Below are 14,830 nucleotides of genomic sequence, written 5' to 3' on the forward strand. Positions count from 1 at the left end.
GCTAAATAAGATCATTGTGTACCCCATTCTTGTGCCAAAATACACAAAATGCACTATGTAAACCACATATGCATTTAGGCATCCAGGACAGGACCTCAGAATAGGCTTTTTTAAACTGTAAATAGCAAGCCTCTATTACGAGCTAAATGCTATTCTCTCTGTCAGACAACCATAACATTTATTCACCCAAACCCAGCAGAAAGGCCTCTCAAATTATAGCAAACTAGAGACAGAAGAGAAAAACAGAGAAGATTTAGGCCCAGATCCTGGACATTTTAAATCAAAGACTCATCTGTCATTCCCTAAAAGAGAACCAGTATTTTGCCTATAATGACCAGTTACTTTGAGGTGGCTTTATGGCCAGGAATTGTGTATGAGGGAGATCAGATTTCCTGTTATGACCAAAGATGCATAAGCTGGTATGTAAATAAAAATGTGCACAGCAGTTTTCTGCATGCTGGGTCTCATGCTAGAAAACAGGTCCTTGCAATAAAATATGAATTTTGAAGGAAATAGAAGTCAAAATGAAACCCTAACATGGGATTTAATTGATCAGATACAGGGAAAAATACAAAACCACTGTTCAAGACAAAGGTTTATGTGATATCCAGAAGCAGACAGCGGGCTTGTTTTCTTACCATTAGTTGTGACTGAGAATATTGTAAGTTTATTTTGCAGGATTTCATGGAGGAATAACCTGAAAAGCAGGATTTTCTGGAAGGCAATAAACCTGGGTTTCAAACAGAAAGGTTCTACCTCATTAATTTCCTTGCTTTCTTCAAGGATCCAGTGTCACAGCTGGGGCTGGTGCAGGTGACACAGGGGGTGTGATGTAGTGCCCGGGCAAACAGAAGATGATGATACTGTGCTTTAGTGAGAATTGCACAGCAATTCCACTTAATGGATAAAAATCCACCTTGGCACAGGATACTGACTGTGATTATTAAAAAATGGTTTGTTTCCTTAAGGATCTGAGAGAGAGCGCTCTTGTTTATCACTGTATCTAACTGCACAGGATTGCAATATTAATTTTAAAATAATGGAATATAAATTTTCAAATAATCAATTGCTTATGAAACCAAAACTGAGGGTAAAGAAATTGCAGAATAATGCAACTATGTCCTAGAAGATTTATCTATTTAAGATTGTAGAGGAGCTCAATGATCAGTGAAGTACAATGCAGACAAATAGAATCAAGTTTACATAAGTACATATTGCATGTGTTAAGAGCATATTCACAGTAAAACTGAGTTAGAGGATTTTAAGAATTCTGGCTACTTTCATCTTGAAAAAAGCCACTTGAACAGCTGTCCCAGTGAGTTAGAGAACTGAACTTTGCAGAGGGTTTGAGGGGAAGAGGGGCTTAGCTAAGAGTTTCTGAAGAATATATTTCCTAGCCTAGCAAAATAATATGAAAATTATACTTGGCAAAAGACAAGGACATTGGTCTTGTTTGCTTTCCCAGGGGCATTTGCCTTTTGGGTTAGATGAGGGAATCCATGGGTGTTTACTCAAGTTTTGGAGACTCTACTCCAGTGCAGAATGTTCACCTCACCCAACTGCAGGCCTGACATATCACTTTCCAGCTCTCTTACAGTTTCCCTTCTGTCAGGAGCACAATCATTGTATGTTTGCAGAGCGAAGTGCATGGAAATCTCAATCTCTGAGACACTTTAGAGCCACAACTCTAGCTAAGAGAACATTCACAGCAGGTGTGAAGGAAATAACAGAGGGAGAAAAGACAGTGATAAGAAGAGGCTGAACAGAAGTGTTAAACTTTCATCTGTAGTTTGTGGGATGATTGCAGACCAATGCACTCAGTAGACACAGCTCTATCTCTCCAGATTTCATGAAGAGGCAGGGAAATCAGGTTTATAGTTTAGTTCATATCCCTGGATTTTACTCCCCCCCCCTACACTGCCCTCATGTGGTCTTAGTCCAGCATAAAAACTCTGCTAGAAGCACAAAAAAATTACACTTGGGGTTTTGGAGTAGTGTGAGGCCAATCATATTACAATTTGGACCTTATTCAGGTGCTTAATTCAGGATGTTTTAACAAATCCTACTGTTCTGGGATAAAACCTCACAGTGCAGATTAGAATCTGTTGTTTGAATAAAACACTGGTTCTTAACCTGATTGTCAGCCGCTCTGCTCTAAGAGCAGGCCTTACTATGATCCAAATCCCAGTTTCTTACTCTGTTTTACCCTCAGGGTTTATGTCTCCTGGTTGCTGTTGCGTGGCTTTTGTGAAATGAGTTGGTTTCAGACACGGTCATAGGAGATGGGCGGTCATATAATGAAAAACAGTGTTTCCAACCAGATGGCACAATTAGCACTATCAGACCTCCGAAACAGAGAGGTCAAGGCTTTGGGGGTAGTGGCATTTTGCCACTTCCTCTCACAGGACTCCTACACCTGAGTCACCAGTTAATGAAGTTAAAACTCCCTCTAACTATAGAATGTGCTGAATGTGTTTCGCTGATCCCTAGAAGAGTTTTGTCTCTAACACGTGTCCTTTCATAGCTCTGAACTGTTTGGAGGTGTAAAGGAAATTCCATGAGACTGGCAGGAGGCAACTGTTCATGGTAGCAGTGCCACCACGGGGCAATTTTGTGCTCCCCCTCAGCCACAGCAATGTCTGATGGCTCTGACTGGAGCCCGTTGTACCCAGCCAGTTGTGGCTGTGTGTAGGATTGCAGGCTGTTTTCCTCTCTTAAAAAGACAGGATTGTCTGGCTCTCACAGTCACCTCTTCTTCCTGTGTTGTGCTGTTTGCTGTGTTGCACCCAAGTGCTGCTGAAGTAAGGACCCTGTTTTCCAGGAATAGAGAGCTCACAGTGCCTGTGGTATAGGCAAGTGAACTCTAATAAAGTCAGTGGCAATGCACTGGCTTACACTGAATTGTGGTCTATAAATACTGCTACACCAGTAATTTGCTGGTCAGTGTTTAACTGCTGCCTTAACTAATACTAAAATGCAGCATAGAGAGAGCACTCAGCCTGAGCTCTGGATTCTCTTCCTGGCTTGGCCATGGTCATGCTCCATCTGATTTGCTATCTGTCACACAGTAACAGTAATACTGTAAAGTACTCATATAGCTACAGTGCACCATGTAAGAATTAATTATTACTGTAGAGTTTGGGAGCCAAATTTTGACCTTTCCATGCTCTCATATGTCATTAAATTGCCATAAGCCTGTCTGAAGAATTAATTTAACCAGCAGCCTGTAGCAGAGCAAGGGCTGCAAAAACCACTCACATCACAGATCCAATTGAAGGCTGTTGTCCTGCCATCAAAACTAAACAGAAGAGAACAGATCTAGACAACAGTAGGTCTTAGCAACCATTTAACACAACTCCTTCTAGGAGAGGTGAACGGATGGAAGTTCATTTGTGAGTTATTTGAAGAAAAATCTTGAGAGAAGCAACAGGTAAGAAAAACAAGTGTTGTGAAACTGCATATGATGAGGTCTGTTGGCCTTGTGACTCCGGCTGTCTCCTCAAATCCTTTGCTTCTTGTTAGTGAATGCCCCTTTCCTTCAGTTCAGGCACTCTTCTGTTTGGGGAAACACAAATAACAGCTATGTACTTTTGGTCCAAGAGAGACAACAAAGAGAGCAGAAAGAACAAAAGTAACTTTTCCATGAGAAGCCGCAGTCAGATAGGCAGTAGCAGCTCTGGGAACAAAACAGCTAATGCCTCCATAACGGTAAAAGATCTTACAGCTTTTCAAGAGAGAAAAGGTAAGGGGAATTTTTGGCAACTCACCCTGTGTTCTGACTTCCATATTTAAGAAAAGGCAAAGGATGCTGGTAGAACATATGAGAGCAATACCCTTAGAAATTAGTAACAGAATGAGAAAAATATTTGTTTTCACTTGTGAGTCATGATTTCTCAACAGTGCATGCTTTATAGAATAAAATGCTACCCAACATACCATGATTGTCAGTATGGAGGTCCTAATTAATCACAGAGGAAACATTTCAACAGTCATAAAAATGAGGGTGCAAGTATTTGAAGATGATCTGATAATGACTGGTTTGTGGAAAAAAGGATGGATTTTGGCAACTCCTTCCAAAGAGAATTCCAACCGGGAAAGAATATGATTTGCAATTAGGCACGATCTGTACATTCCAATTGTATCAGAAAAGAAAGCATCTGAAATACTTAACTGTGAAAACAGAGATTTTATCACCTTTCTTCTAATTGTTCTCTCTAATTTCCTGCAAATTAAGTTTGAACCCCTGCTCCCCATTGTTGGCTCCAGATCTCATTCCCACTAGCACTCTCAAATGTTCCTTATTTGAGACCTTGTAACTGATTAAATATTTAACTGATTGTTGCAGAATATGCAGTAATTGGTGCTTCCTAGAATTTGTAGATATTTGTGGGTTGTTTTTGCTTTGTGTTATATTTCTTAGGTGATGTGTGTAAATGTGTATGTGCCTTTGTTCCTTAGAGATGGCCACTGTTTTTGTTCCTCTCCTCCTTCCCACAAGCCACCATCAATGAAAATGATCAGCTCTAATGAAAGAACTCAATTACTGTGTATTTATTTTAGATTAAACCCCTGTGCATATTAACATTGTGCTAAAGCCTGTCTTGATTGTCTCTGGATACTGCTTTTTGCTCCAAGAACCTTGACAGCAAAGCTTTTGACTAATTCCACAACAAAGCTGTTTAACACTCAGCAATCCGATCTCCATTATCAGGTTGGACTGTTCATGTAGGTTGTGCCTGGAAGTTTCATTGCCACTATTTGGACCTAAACTAGAGATCAGAGTGGAAGGGAGAATTTGAGAAGGAAAAAGGAGCAAAGAAAGATTAATAGCTTTATTTATAACAGCATTTATAATGGTATTTTAGTGTGTGCTCAGAAAGGAACGGGAATGATTTTAAATTCAGCCTTTCAAGATGAAACTTTTCATGTTCTCCTAAATATGGATCATCCTTCAGTGTATTTCTATGGAAGTCCATCCCTCACTTTTAACAGAATGTTAAATCCCTGCATCACATTCTGACTGTGCCGGGGGGAAGCTTTTCTGTTGCTCTGTCCCAGTCCTGCAGCAAATCAACAAGCCAGGTCACAAACTCACTTTTAGCTGCAGACTTGTCAAGGTCTCTTTTCTTACCCCCAAAGCAGACTCTGTTGTGAGGTGGAGGTTTGTGCACCCAAGCATGGGATCGCCCTAACCTGTTCTCCACCAGTGAGATGATGAATTTGCAGGACAGAAAATGTCCCCAAACGTTTTGCTGTTTGGACTATGGGTCAAATTTGCATTGATTTCCCTGGCATGAGTCAGAAATGGCTCTGTTACATCCGTGTAAATTGGATAAGCCCTACTGGCCTCAGTGGGATGATGGAATTTGTCCCATTGCTTTACAGCTGTGCTATTAAAACAGTCACTCTTCTGGCTGCAAGGAGTAATATAAAAAAAATAAAATTTACATATGTTGGGATGTGCTCTGGATAGCAGTTTAACAAGATAGGAATCAGACTTAATCTTGTTTTGTACTACGCTCCTGACAACATGCATGTGGCAGCACTGGAGAAAAAAGCACCCTCCTCATTATTCTCAGTGTGTTTTTCAGCACACCAAGGCATCTGGGCAAGGAGACTCTCAGAACCATGTCAGGGCTGGGAAAAAATTGCCTGAAATGAGGTGTAAAGATGAATAAAGAATGATTTCCTTGTTTTAGCTTGAAGAAAAAAGTTGGTTGTGTTTTTTTTTTTCAGACAGCAGGAAGATAATTTAAAAAGATTTGCATCCAATGTGAACAGTTCCATGTATCTCCAATTAACAGAAAAAAATGCATCAAAATTTATGATGACGGATGCATCAGCTTGGTCCTGTTCTCATTATACATACATCTGAAGTGGAACCAATGCCATTTATGAATAATTTAATTAAAATAATGACAAGTATTATATTTGTAGCATGCAAAACTGTAAACATTAATTCACTAAGGCTGAGAATCATGAAATGCAATCTTAATTACTGGAAACTAGAATTATCAGCTGAACTGAGGCAAACAGGACAATTAACTCTTTAGAAAGGAGTTTACAGCTGCTAGGGTGGAACTAACATCCCAGAAGAGTTAGTGTAGTCAGTACTTTGAAGTGCACAATATTTTGGAATAAACCATAAAAGCAACATGAGATCTCTTCATTCTGTGTGTCTTTTGAATATTCTACAGCCCTCAGAAATTCTCCCAATATTTTATGTTTCTGTTGTTTTCCAACCCTAGGGCTTAGCAATAAACGTCCAAGCCAGCCTTTCTTCACAGTGGTGGCTGAACTGTCATCAGGAGAAAGCATGGAATAGATGATGCCACTGGATCATTGGTCTCCCAGCTGTAACTATCAAGGTCTGCTTAACAATGAAAAAAGATTCCTGTGTCTTGCACTTTCCTGGCAGGAACTTCTCTGGCTTGCCAGGTAAATACCTTCTGATTTCTCAACTGTCCCCTATTTTAAGCTGGGGACATTTTTTATAGTTTCTTCTCTGATCAGATTTTTACCCCTGACCCTGATGTGTTCCAAGAAAACAAGCATATTCTTTGTACTATCAGGATAAGGTGCTAGACCCTCCTCTTGCAAGGTGGACTCAGCTTTCCCCCGATTATTATTTCTAGTTTGATTTCAGCTTTCTTTAATAGTGGTACCAAAATTGTGCAAAGCTTTCTGTCTGGCTGTAGAGTAGAACGCTTTTCAAACTGGGTCACCCTCTGCCAGGCGAACTTTTAGTCCAAGTTCAAAGTCAAAAGAATCAGAAAGCCAAGAGTTATCACCCTGAGGATAAAATACACTGAGCTTTTAAGCCATAAATGCTGTGCACGGCAGCACCTCTGTTCCTTACAGCAGGCCAAAATGCCACTGTGTGCTTTGCAAGCGACCCTGCCTTTTTTCTCAGGGTGTTCGTTTCTCTGCTTTTCATCCTCTGATGCCTCATTTCTGACTCATCCCATGAACCAAGCCAAGGAAGAACGGGAACGAGAGCTGAGGCTTCATGTTTGTCTTCCCTGCTGTCCCTGCGTGCTGGGAGCCAAGAGTTTCCCGGTTCTGTAACTCTGTAAATGGCAACAGACTTACAGAACAAGGAAAAATGTGATTCTGTGGGGCTGAAATTCTGATCCCAATTTACAAATGCGATAGACAAATTTAGATTACATTTGCACTCTTTGAGTGAAGGGGGTGATTTAATCTCTGCTAGAGTGTTTTAAGAGTTCAGATTTTTGAATATGGAGTAATTATTAAATTACGTGAAATATTAACCGGCATCACCGGTTTTCATTTAAAACGGTTTGAAATGAGAACGAAACGAAGAAGTTTGTCTCCTATCACCAATAAAACTCACGGACCAGCCAAAAAATCTTAGTGAAGTGCCACCCAGTGGCTGCGGAGCGACATGGCCGCACCTGCGCCAGGGCAGTGCCCAGCAAACGCCATGGAATTTGGAAGGGAAAACACCTGAACAGGGCTTTTAAAAAACTCTACTGTCAGCTGCTATTTGTCTCTCAGAGCAGCGCACCTTGAAACACGGGGTAAGTCACGTTCTAACATGAGAGGTGGGTCCCACTGCAGTCCATGAAATATTAAAATGTACATCAGTGGGCAAGGATTTCTGAATTTAAATTTTAATTCCAGATTTAATACTGATGAACTTTGTGAACCTAATTCCTCTGGGCTTGAGTTCCTCAATCTGCAAACTAGACACAACACAGGGATAGTTTTGCCTTTGTTAGGTCGGTTCTTATAAATATATTCTATTTTCAGATGGAAACTGCTACTAAAGAGCTTGATGTTGTCAGGTGTTTTAAAAACAGTCTTCTAATGGCAAGTAATGGAATTGCTCATACACAGGAGGTGGAGAAGCTGGTATGCTGCTCAGCCTAAAGGGAAAGAAAGTTCGCTTTCAACAGGTATTGTTGAAACAAGTTAAATTTAGTCTTTCTCTCTCAGAAATGTCTATTTGGAAGACTTTAGAGAGGACAGATTTGATTTCACTGCTGTCCCATGTGCACAAATGGTGCTTGTTTCACTTTTAAAACCTGATATGCTCGTGCTGTGCAGCCTTTTTGCTAAATCAGCATGATGGGACATCTTTCTCTGTGGCTTCACAAAGGTCCCCACACAGGAGTGAAGGCACTGAGTGCAGTTCCAGAGAGTTATCCTGTGTTTCAAATAGGGACTGTGCTTAAAGTCCAATTTATATGAGTGAACTGGAGAGGCATCAGCAGATCTGGTCAGTCAGGACCGTGTTGAGTGACACAGCTATTCTGACAGACATCTGGAATGATAGTGCTGCTTCTCTCAGCAACACACAGAGCAGTGTGATGCTGCCAGGAATGGCAGCTGATGGGAATGCTTCCCATCTTGGTGTTTTGCTGAAGATGTTTTTCTTCTAGGTTTATTAAAAATTAATTTTTATTTTTAAATTGTTAGCACAAATTTTGCTACCCTTGTCATTTTCTGTGTATCTCAAAGTTTCCCTTCTCTTTTTATTTTGTGACTTGTATTTTCTTGAAAATTAATAGTTTTTTGTTTGCATGTGTGAGTCCACAAGAGATGTTGGTTTTCATCTCCCCCATCCCTCCCCAGCTCCTCCTCCTTCTCTCCCTCTGGTACTCATCCAGTACCAGATTATAAATGGAAATAAAAGCTTCATGCTGGGTCTAAGTAAATGCCTCAACTCCAGCTTTTCAAGAAGTCTGGGTCAAGGTTCTACTCCTTGGATCTGGCCTAGGGTTTGATATGATGGGGTGTGAGTTGAGTCCTTCCCTTTAAACCAGTGTTATGAGCACAGGGCAGGGGGATTAGTTTGTAAAGACAACCTACAGAATATGTTGTAGTGGTTGCCAGAGAATAATCTAGTGCTGGAAAACACAGAGAAATTACTTTCTGGTTTACCATAGGTCTTTTAAATGTTCCTATAAAACAGCAATCCAATGACTACTGTGTTAAGGACTTGAAGCATACTGGCAAATTGCCTGATAGGGCAAATAAGGATATCTTACAATCCAGTCTTCACAACCCTTCTTAAACAAGAGGGAGCAGCAATTTCTTGCATTCTGTCATTAGACAAATATGCAATTCTGAGATATAGCAGTACTGAGTATTTTATTGAAACTTTTAGACATCAGCCTGCACTCTCCGTATGTTCAGTTAGGGTTTTACAAGCTGTTTCCATGACAAAAAGAGATTGATTCTGGAGCCAGATACCTAATTGGTTAAACCCTTTTTATTTATCAAAAACTGTAGGCAAAACACTTTTCCCTTCAACACACTAAGCAGATTCCTTGTTTATGTTTCCAAATCTTCTTTTCCAGAAACTACTCTGTTTATAAAGCTGTCTCCGAGAAAAATGATTCTTTCGCTTTCTACTTTTCTGTTGTTTCTGTTTTATTTTCTTAATTACATTACATTCTAGGATTAGAAGATTGTTTTTCAGCCATATAGAACTTTTAAAATGCCTGTTCATTTCTTCTGTGAGAGTGGATTTCCTAGGGAGTCTATATTTTGCATGAGATGGTAATCATGGATCCAGTGGAAAGAATAACCTCCACTGCCTGTATAATTAATGCACATGTTGGAAAGTTGCTATAATCAGGAGAATCTGTTTCTGGTTTTTATTGTTTGATGGTTTTTCTCTCTTCCTTCAGGGTGAGTAAGATAGGAAAAAATACTTATCCTAATCCACTGACCAAGTGGGATACTACAGCATGCTCCACAAAGGGGTGAGATGAGTATCATCCTGTACTAGAGCATGCTCCACAAAGAGATGAGTATCATCCAGGAAGTTGTATGAAGGGAAAAGCTGTCTGTACTAAAAAGTTCAGGACACTATCTGGCCCAGCCACAATTACTCTTCAGGCAGAAATTGCTCCACAAATTTTTCAGGTTATCACATCAGTCATAGGTCTCCCAAAAGAGATTATATTTTAGATATGCAGATAAAATACACACATTGTAATTTATGTTAACTGATGCTGAGAGTTAATGTTCAAGTGGTTTTCTTATTTTTTGCTGGCATCAGGTCACTCATGAAAGTGGAACCAGTGGAAGAGATCAGCTGAGGAACTCCTGGGGTCCTCCCCAGCTCTCACTCTGCACCCTGGTGGAGGTGACGTGCCCCAGAGCCGTTCCCTTGCAGACAGGAGCTCTGCCTGCAGCACACACACCCTTTCTGCATGGGAGGCTTGAGCACAGGTGAGCCACTTGACCTCCCAGAAGGCTTATGGGGTCTGTGCCACTGCTACTATTGGTACCTGAAACAGCTGATATAAAACCTAAATTGCGTCTGCTGCACTCACACTTCTCCTTGGCACCGTAGAGGAACCCAGATGGAGCAGCTGCTGCTTTCCTACCCTTCCTAAGCTCCAGGGCTGCATCACAGCCTGCTTTTTAGCAACTGCTGGAGACAGGGACAGCAGGTCCAGCAAATTAATCTAAATTTTAAAGTGTGCTGTCCTTCCTGTACAAAGCCTGCCTCATAATTCTTTCCCTTGCCCTGGAGTTAGAACAGCTTTATGTGTGAAAAGCTGTCTTGTTTACATTTTAAAAAAGAAAGAAATGAGAATTTCTTAATTGCTGAATATTTATTGAGAGGCAAGTTCAAACATAAACCACCTCATCACTGATCACAGTGGTGTAATTGTTATTGTGGAGAAGTTAATCTTGGATTTTTTAAAATAAAAAAAAATGTTCAAGGTCAGGTTGGATAGGGCTTGAAGCAATCTGGTGTAGTAGAAGGTATTTCTGCCCATGGCAGGGATTGGAACAAGATGATCTTTAAGGTCCCTTCCAACCCAAACCAGTCTGTGATTCTATGAAATTCAGAGCATGTATTTCCCATTCTGGTGAGCAGAGGTACCTCTGAAGAGTGTCTCTGTGAGTTTTGGAGCTATAACTCTGCCTTTCAATATTTGAAAAAAATAAGGACTATGGTGCTTTTATTTTTTCAATCAGTACCTGATGCTCCAGATAATCCAGGTTCTCTCTAAGATACTTTTTTCGCTAATTAATAATGGACTGTGAGATTTCCTAGCTGGCTGTTAAAAAATCCTTTTATTGAAGTAAAATGTTTACAAAATTGCCTTGAAATTTAGGGACAATAAAATGCATTTCAGTTGGCAGGATTTCAAACAGTTAATTCTGTAAAAGAAAAGAGGGAAGCCAGAGGGTACAGTCATTCCTTTAAACTGACCTCTCCTGGAAAGTTCTTTGCATCACCATTCAGCTGATAGGAACTGTGTGGGAGGAAGGGTTTTATTTAGAAAGATGCAGCTGAAGGTTCAGTTTATGAGCTGATAGATGTGTGCAGTGTTATTACAGTGAAGGGAGCAACCTCTCAGACCACTGTAGCTCATGTTATTTCCCAGTGCCTACAGAAACCCCTCCACCTTCCATCCTCCATGTACATTGCAGAACAGACAGGGAAAGCAAACCCCTTGATGACTGTTCAAATACCAGCAGCACTTGGTTGCAAAGGATGGCCAGCTCCATATCTCCTAGGGAGAAGTAAGGAGCACCCAGTTCTTCTCAGATCTGCCACTGGCTGCACTGATAATCTACAGAAGGCCACACTATATTAGATTTTCTTGCTTTCTCTTTCTAATTCAAAAGGGAAAAGATTGAATTTGCAATGAATATGAATGTTTCCATGGATTTCAGTGGTCTTTAAGTCAGGAGCTTGTTGTGTAATCAAACATGATGGGATGAGAAGACACGTGTTAAACAGAATGGTTTTGTCTATAATACAAAGACTGAATTATATTTAAAACAAAAATCTGGTTGGCAATTATGTAAGACTATTTTATGAGGTTTGTTTCTGACTTTGGAAAGCATTAGAGCTTGGCAAGGAAATGTTTTGTACTAAATCCTGGCAAGCATCTTCATAAGCCAAAAATGCTGTTCTATTTACTTGTAATTTTTCTGAATTCTGTAGACAGCAGAAAATACCCACATGTGTGTTTGTGGACATTTATTCTGTTGTGACAATGTAGATTCATCATGTGAATACGAAATTATTCACGAAATAGAGGATTAAAAATTAGGTATGGCAGCTATTTCACATGTACATTTTGGAAACTTCCAAGTATTCTCAGTAGGCACTCTGAAGAAAAATATACCCAATTCAGTAGAAATACTACCTTGACTTTCCATTCACTTACATGGATTTTACATTAGTGTGACATTAATGCTTTCATTAGGCTTTCTCCTGACTTACCACATTGCAAATTAGAACAGAAGAAGGTCTGTGTGCTTTTCCAGACTTTCACTGATTTTTGGTATGTTGCTGACCTTGTTGGAGAGCCATAATGTCGGAAGAATATTAATCAAATTATCATTATCAAAATGGTCTCAATTTCTTGAAGACATTTTTCATAACTTATTTGGCACCTTGGCTTATTCATGCTCTGGGTTTGAGTCTGCTGTAGGCTAATACAAATGGTTTACAAAGAGGTGGAAATTAGGTTTTATTAGAAATTTGAAGCTGTATTTACTAAAGAAAAGTTTCTTAGCTGCCTTTGCAAATACATCAAGAGCCTGATGAGAGTACAGTTTTCTAGATGGCTGTAAACATATGCTGAACTGAAGTGATTTTGTCTCTCTGATTTTTTCTCTCCTAGAGCACCTGTAGCAAAAATCAGTATGAATGACTCATAAGCCAGATCTACATAAAGAGTTTTAAACCCCTTCCCATACGCTGTATGAACAATTGTCTCCAAGAATATAGCATTAAAATTATTAGAGCAGGTAGTTTTAAAGTACATACTTTACGTGTAGCACATACTTTACATGTAGCACATTTTCATTTTTATGTTCTTATATGTAGGACATACCCAGAAGAGAAACTCCAAATTCATATTAAAATGGAGGTTGAAAGAAATAACTCATAGGTTCTTCACAATCAGTGCAAAACTTGAGAGAAAAGTCCTTCATTAGAACATTTATGCTTCACATCTTAACATTGTTTGGGGGACCTCGAATGTAGGTTAGTCAGTTCACAGAGTCTGAGGTCTAAAGAAGCTGACAAGTGTCCTGTTGAGATGATTTTAGTGTGTAACACATCTCAGCTAACCAGGCTGAGTGGCACAGTAAGTTTGTGGAGTCCCAGTTTCTGCTTCACCATTTGAGTTGCAAGAGCAACTGCAGCATGTTTCAATACTAAGGAGAAGTGAATAATTCTGTCTTCTGCAGTAGAAGTCTGTCTCTAGTAGTGATTTTGTAGTGAGGAATGTCCAACCTTTAGTGCCCTACACAGAGCAATGAAAATTATATGTGCAAGTATATCAACAGCTTGTGTAGCAGCTGGCAAATTATGTGTAGGAAGGTTTGTTCTCTTGTCTGTGTATGTGTTAAATACTAACTGGTCCCCACCTTTTAAATACGAAAAAATAAATATTGAAATTCAAAGTAATAGAAGGTCCTGGGAAAAATGTGCTTTTATGTGATATATGGCTCATATTTCGTTATGCAATGAGGGTACACCTAAAGGGTCAAGATAAGACTGCAAAATCATTCTTCACTCCCACACTAGGCATTTATTTGGACTCTGTGTGAATCCAAGAGCATTCAAATATATTTTGAAAAACATTGGCTGGCCAGCTGTCTAAAATTAGCAAAGAAACTGAGTAGCACATCAGTAGTAGTAAAAACCCTATCAAATATTTGTACTAACCAACTTCAGAAAGTATAAGAACCCTGTAGTGGATCCTTTAACTATTATTTTCTACCACATGAACTAAACATGAATAATGAAAAGAAGTTGTAGTGCATGGTTTAAATGTTGTAGGACCAGTAAATATGTAGGTAATGCACCAAACAGAAGAAAGTACAACCTGAGAAACCATACCTTTATATTAAGTTTATGATGAAATAATTTTGTATCAGAGTAACTTCTCATGCATTTTCCAGAGGGGAGGAGAAACATTTTCCCTACATCCCATTATTAAATCAATTCCGTAATATATTATAAATGGAAAATTCTGATTTTAACATTTCAGAATTTCTTGTGCAAAAAATTTGAAGCAATTTGTCATTTGATAGGGAATACAGAGTTTCTAATTAGGTTATTTTACAAAACACTGAATGTAGAAGTTATTCAATGAGAGTGCTTCCTAATCCTCAAAATGTGCCTGTGTGAGCTACACCAAGTAGGTGTGCCTGTTTCAAACCCTGTTTCCTGCTGTTCCTGAATACTCATTTGGATTTCCTGGACTGACTTTGGACATGACTTTTTTGTTTGCCTTTGTCTGGCCATGTCTGGGGGGGGTGATGGAACCAGCCACTCTCTGCTCTGCTGGCCCCAGACATGTCCCATCTGTGCTGTGGCTCACAGCTTCCCTCACCAAGCATCCCTCCTCTTGCTGCTCCCTGACACAGAGTTCAAGAAAGGATGGAAAGATTCCCATAAAAGAACACAGGAATTTCTAGAAAGCTGCAAGAAATAAATAGAAAGTGAGGGGAGGAGTACCAGAAAGCATCAGGAGCATCTCCAGAAAGCAGTGTGTGAATTCCTAGAACACTCCGTGAAAATTGGGCAGGGAAAGCTCATAGAAAGCAGACAGGACATTCCTAGAAAGAACCAGGTGAATTCCTAGAAAGTATTAGGATTTCTAGAATGTAAGGGAAAGTAGTGGGGAAATTCCTAGGAATCAGTGAATGAATTGTTAGAAAGCAGATGGTGAATCCCTAGAAAGCATCAGGAACATGGATAAAATGGACTGGTGAAACTAATAGAAAGCACTAGGAGAAATCAAGAGAGTTTTTCCAGTATAAGGAAAAGTGCCAGAAAATACCAGCACTGTTTAAAGATCCAGTTATC

General features: G+C 39.7%; 1 long non-coding RNA gene across 1 annotated transcript in view; it reads left to right on the forward strand.

Moving 5' to 3' along the window:
- Positions 1-7,434, forward strand: part of LOC127475359 (uncharacterized) — a 47,281-nt gene extending 39,847 nt beyond the window's left edge. Inside the window, exon 3 of the long non-coding RNA XR_007906178.1 lies at positions 6,249-7,434. This is a non-coding gene — a long non-coding RNA (uncharacterized LOC127475359). The remainder of the gene's footprint in view (positions 1-6,248) is intronic.
- The last annotated feature ends 7,396 nt before the right edge of the window (positions 7,435-14,830 follow it).

Source organism: Manacus candei, unplaced genomic scaffold (assembly GCF_025592945.1).
Source record: "Manacus candei isolate 608988 ecotype Guabito, Panama unplaced genomic scaffold, ASM2559294v1 h1tg000046l, whole genome shotgun sequence".
Taxonomy (NCBI): domain Eukaryota; kingdom Metazoa; phylum Chordata; class Aves; order Passeriformes; family Pipridae; genus Manacus; species Manacus candei.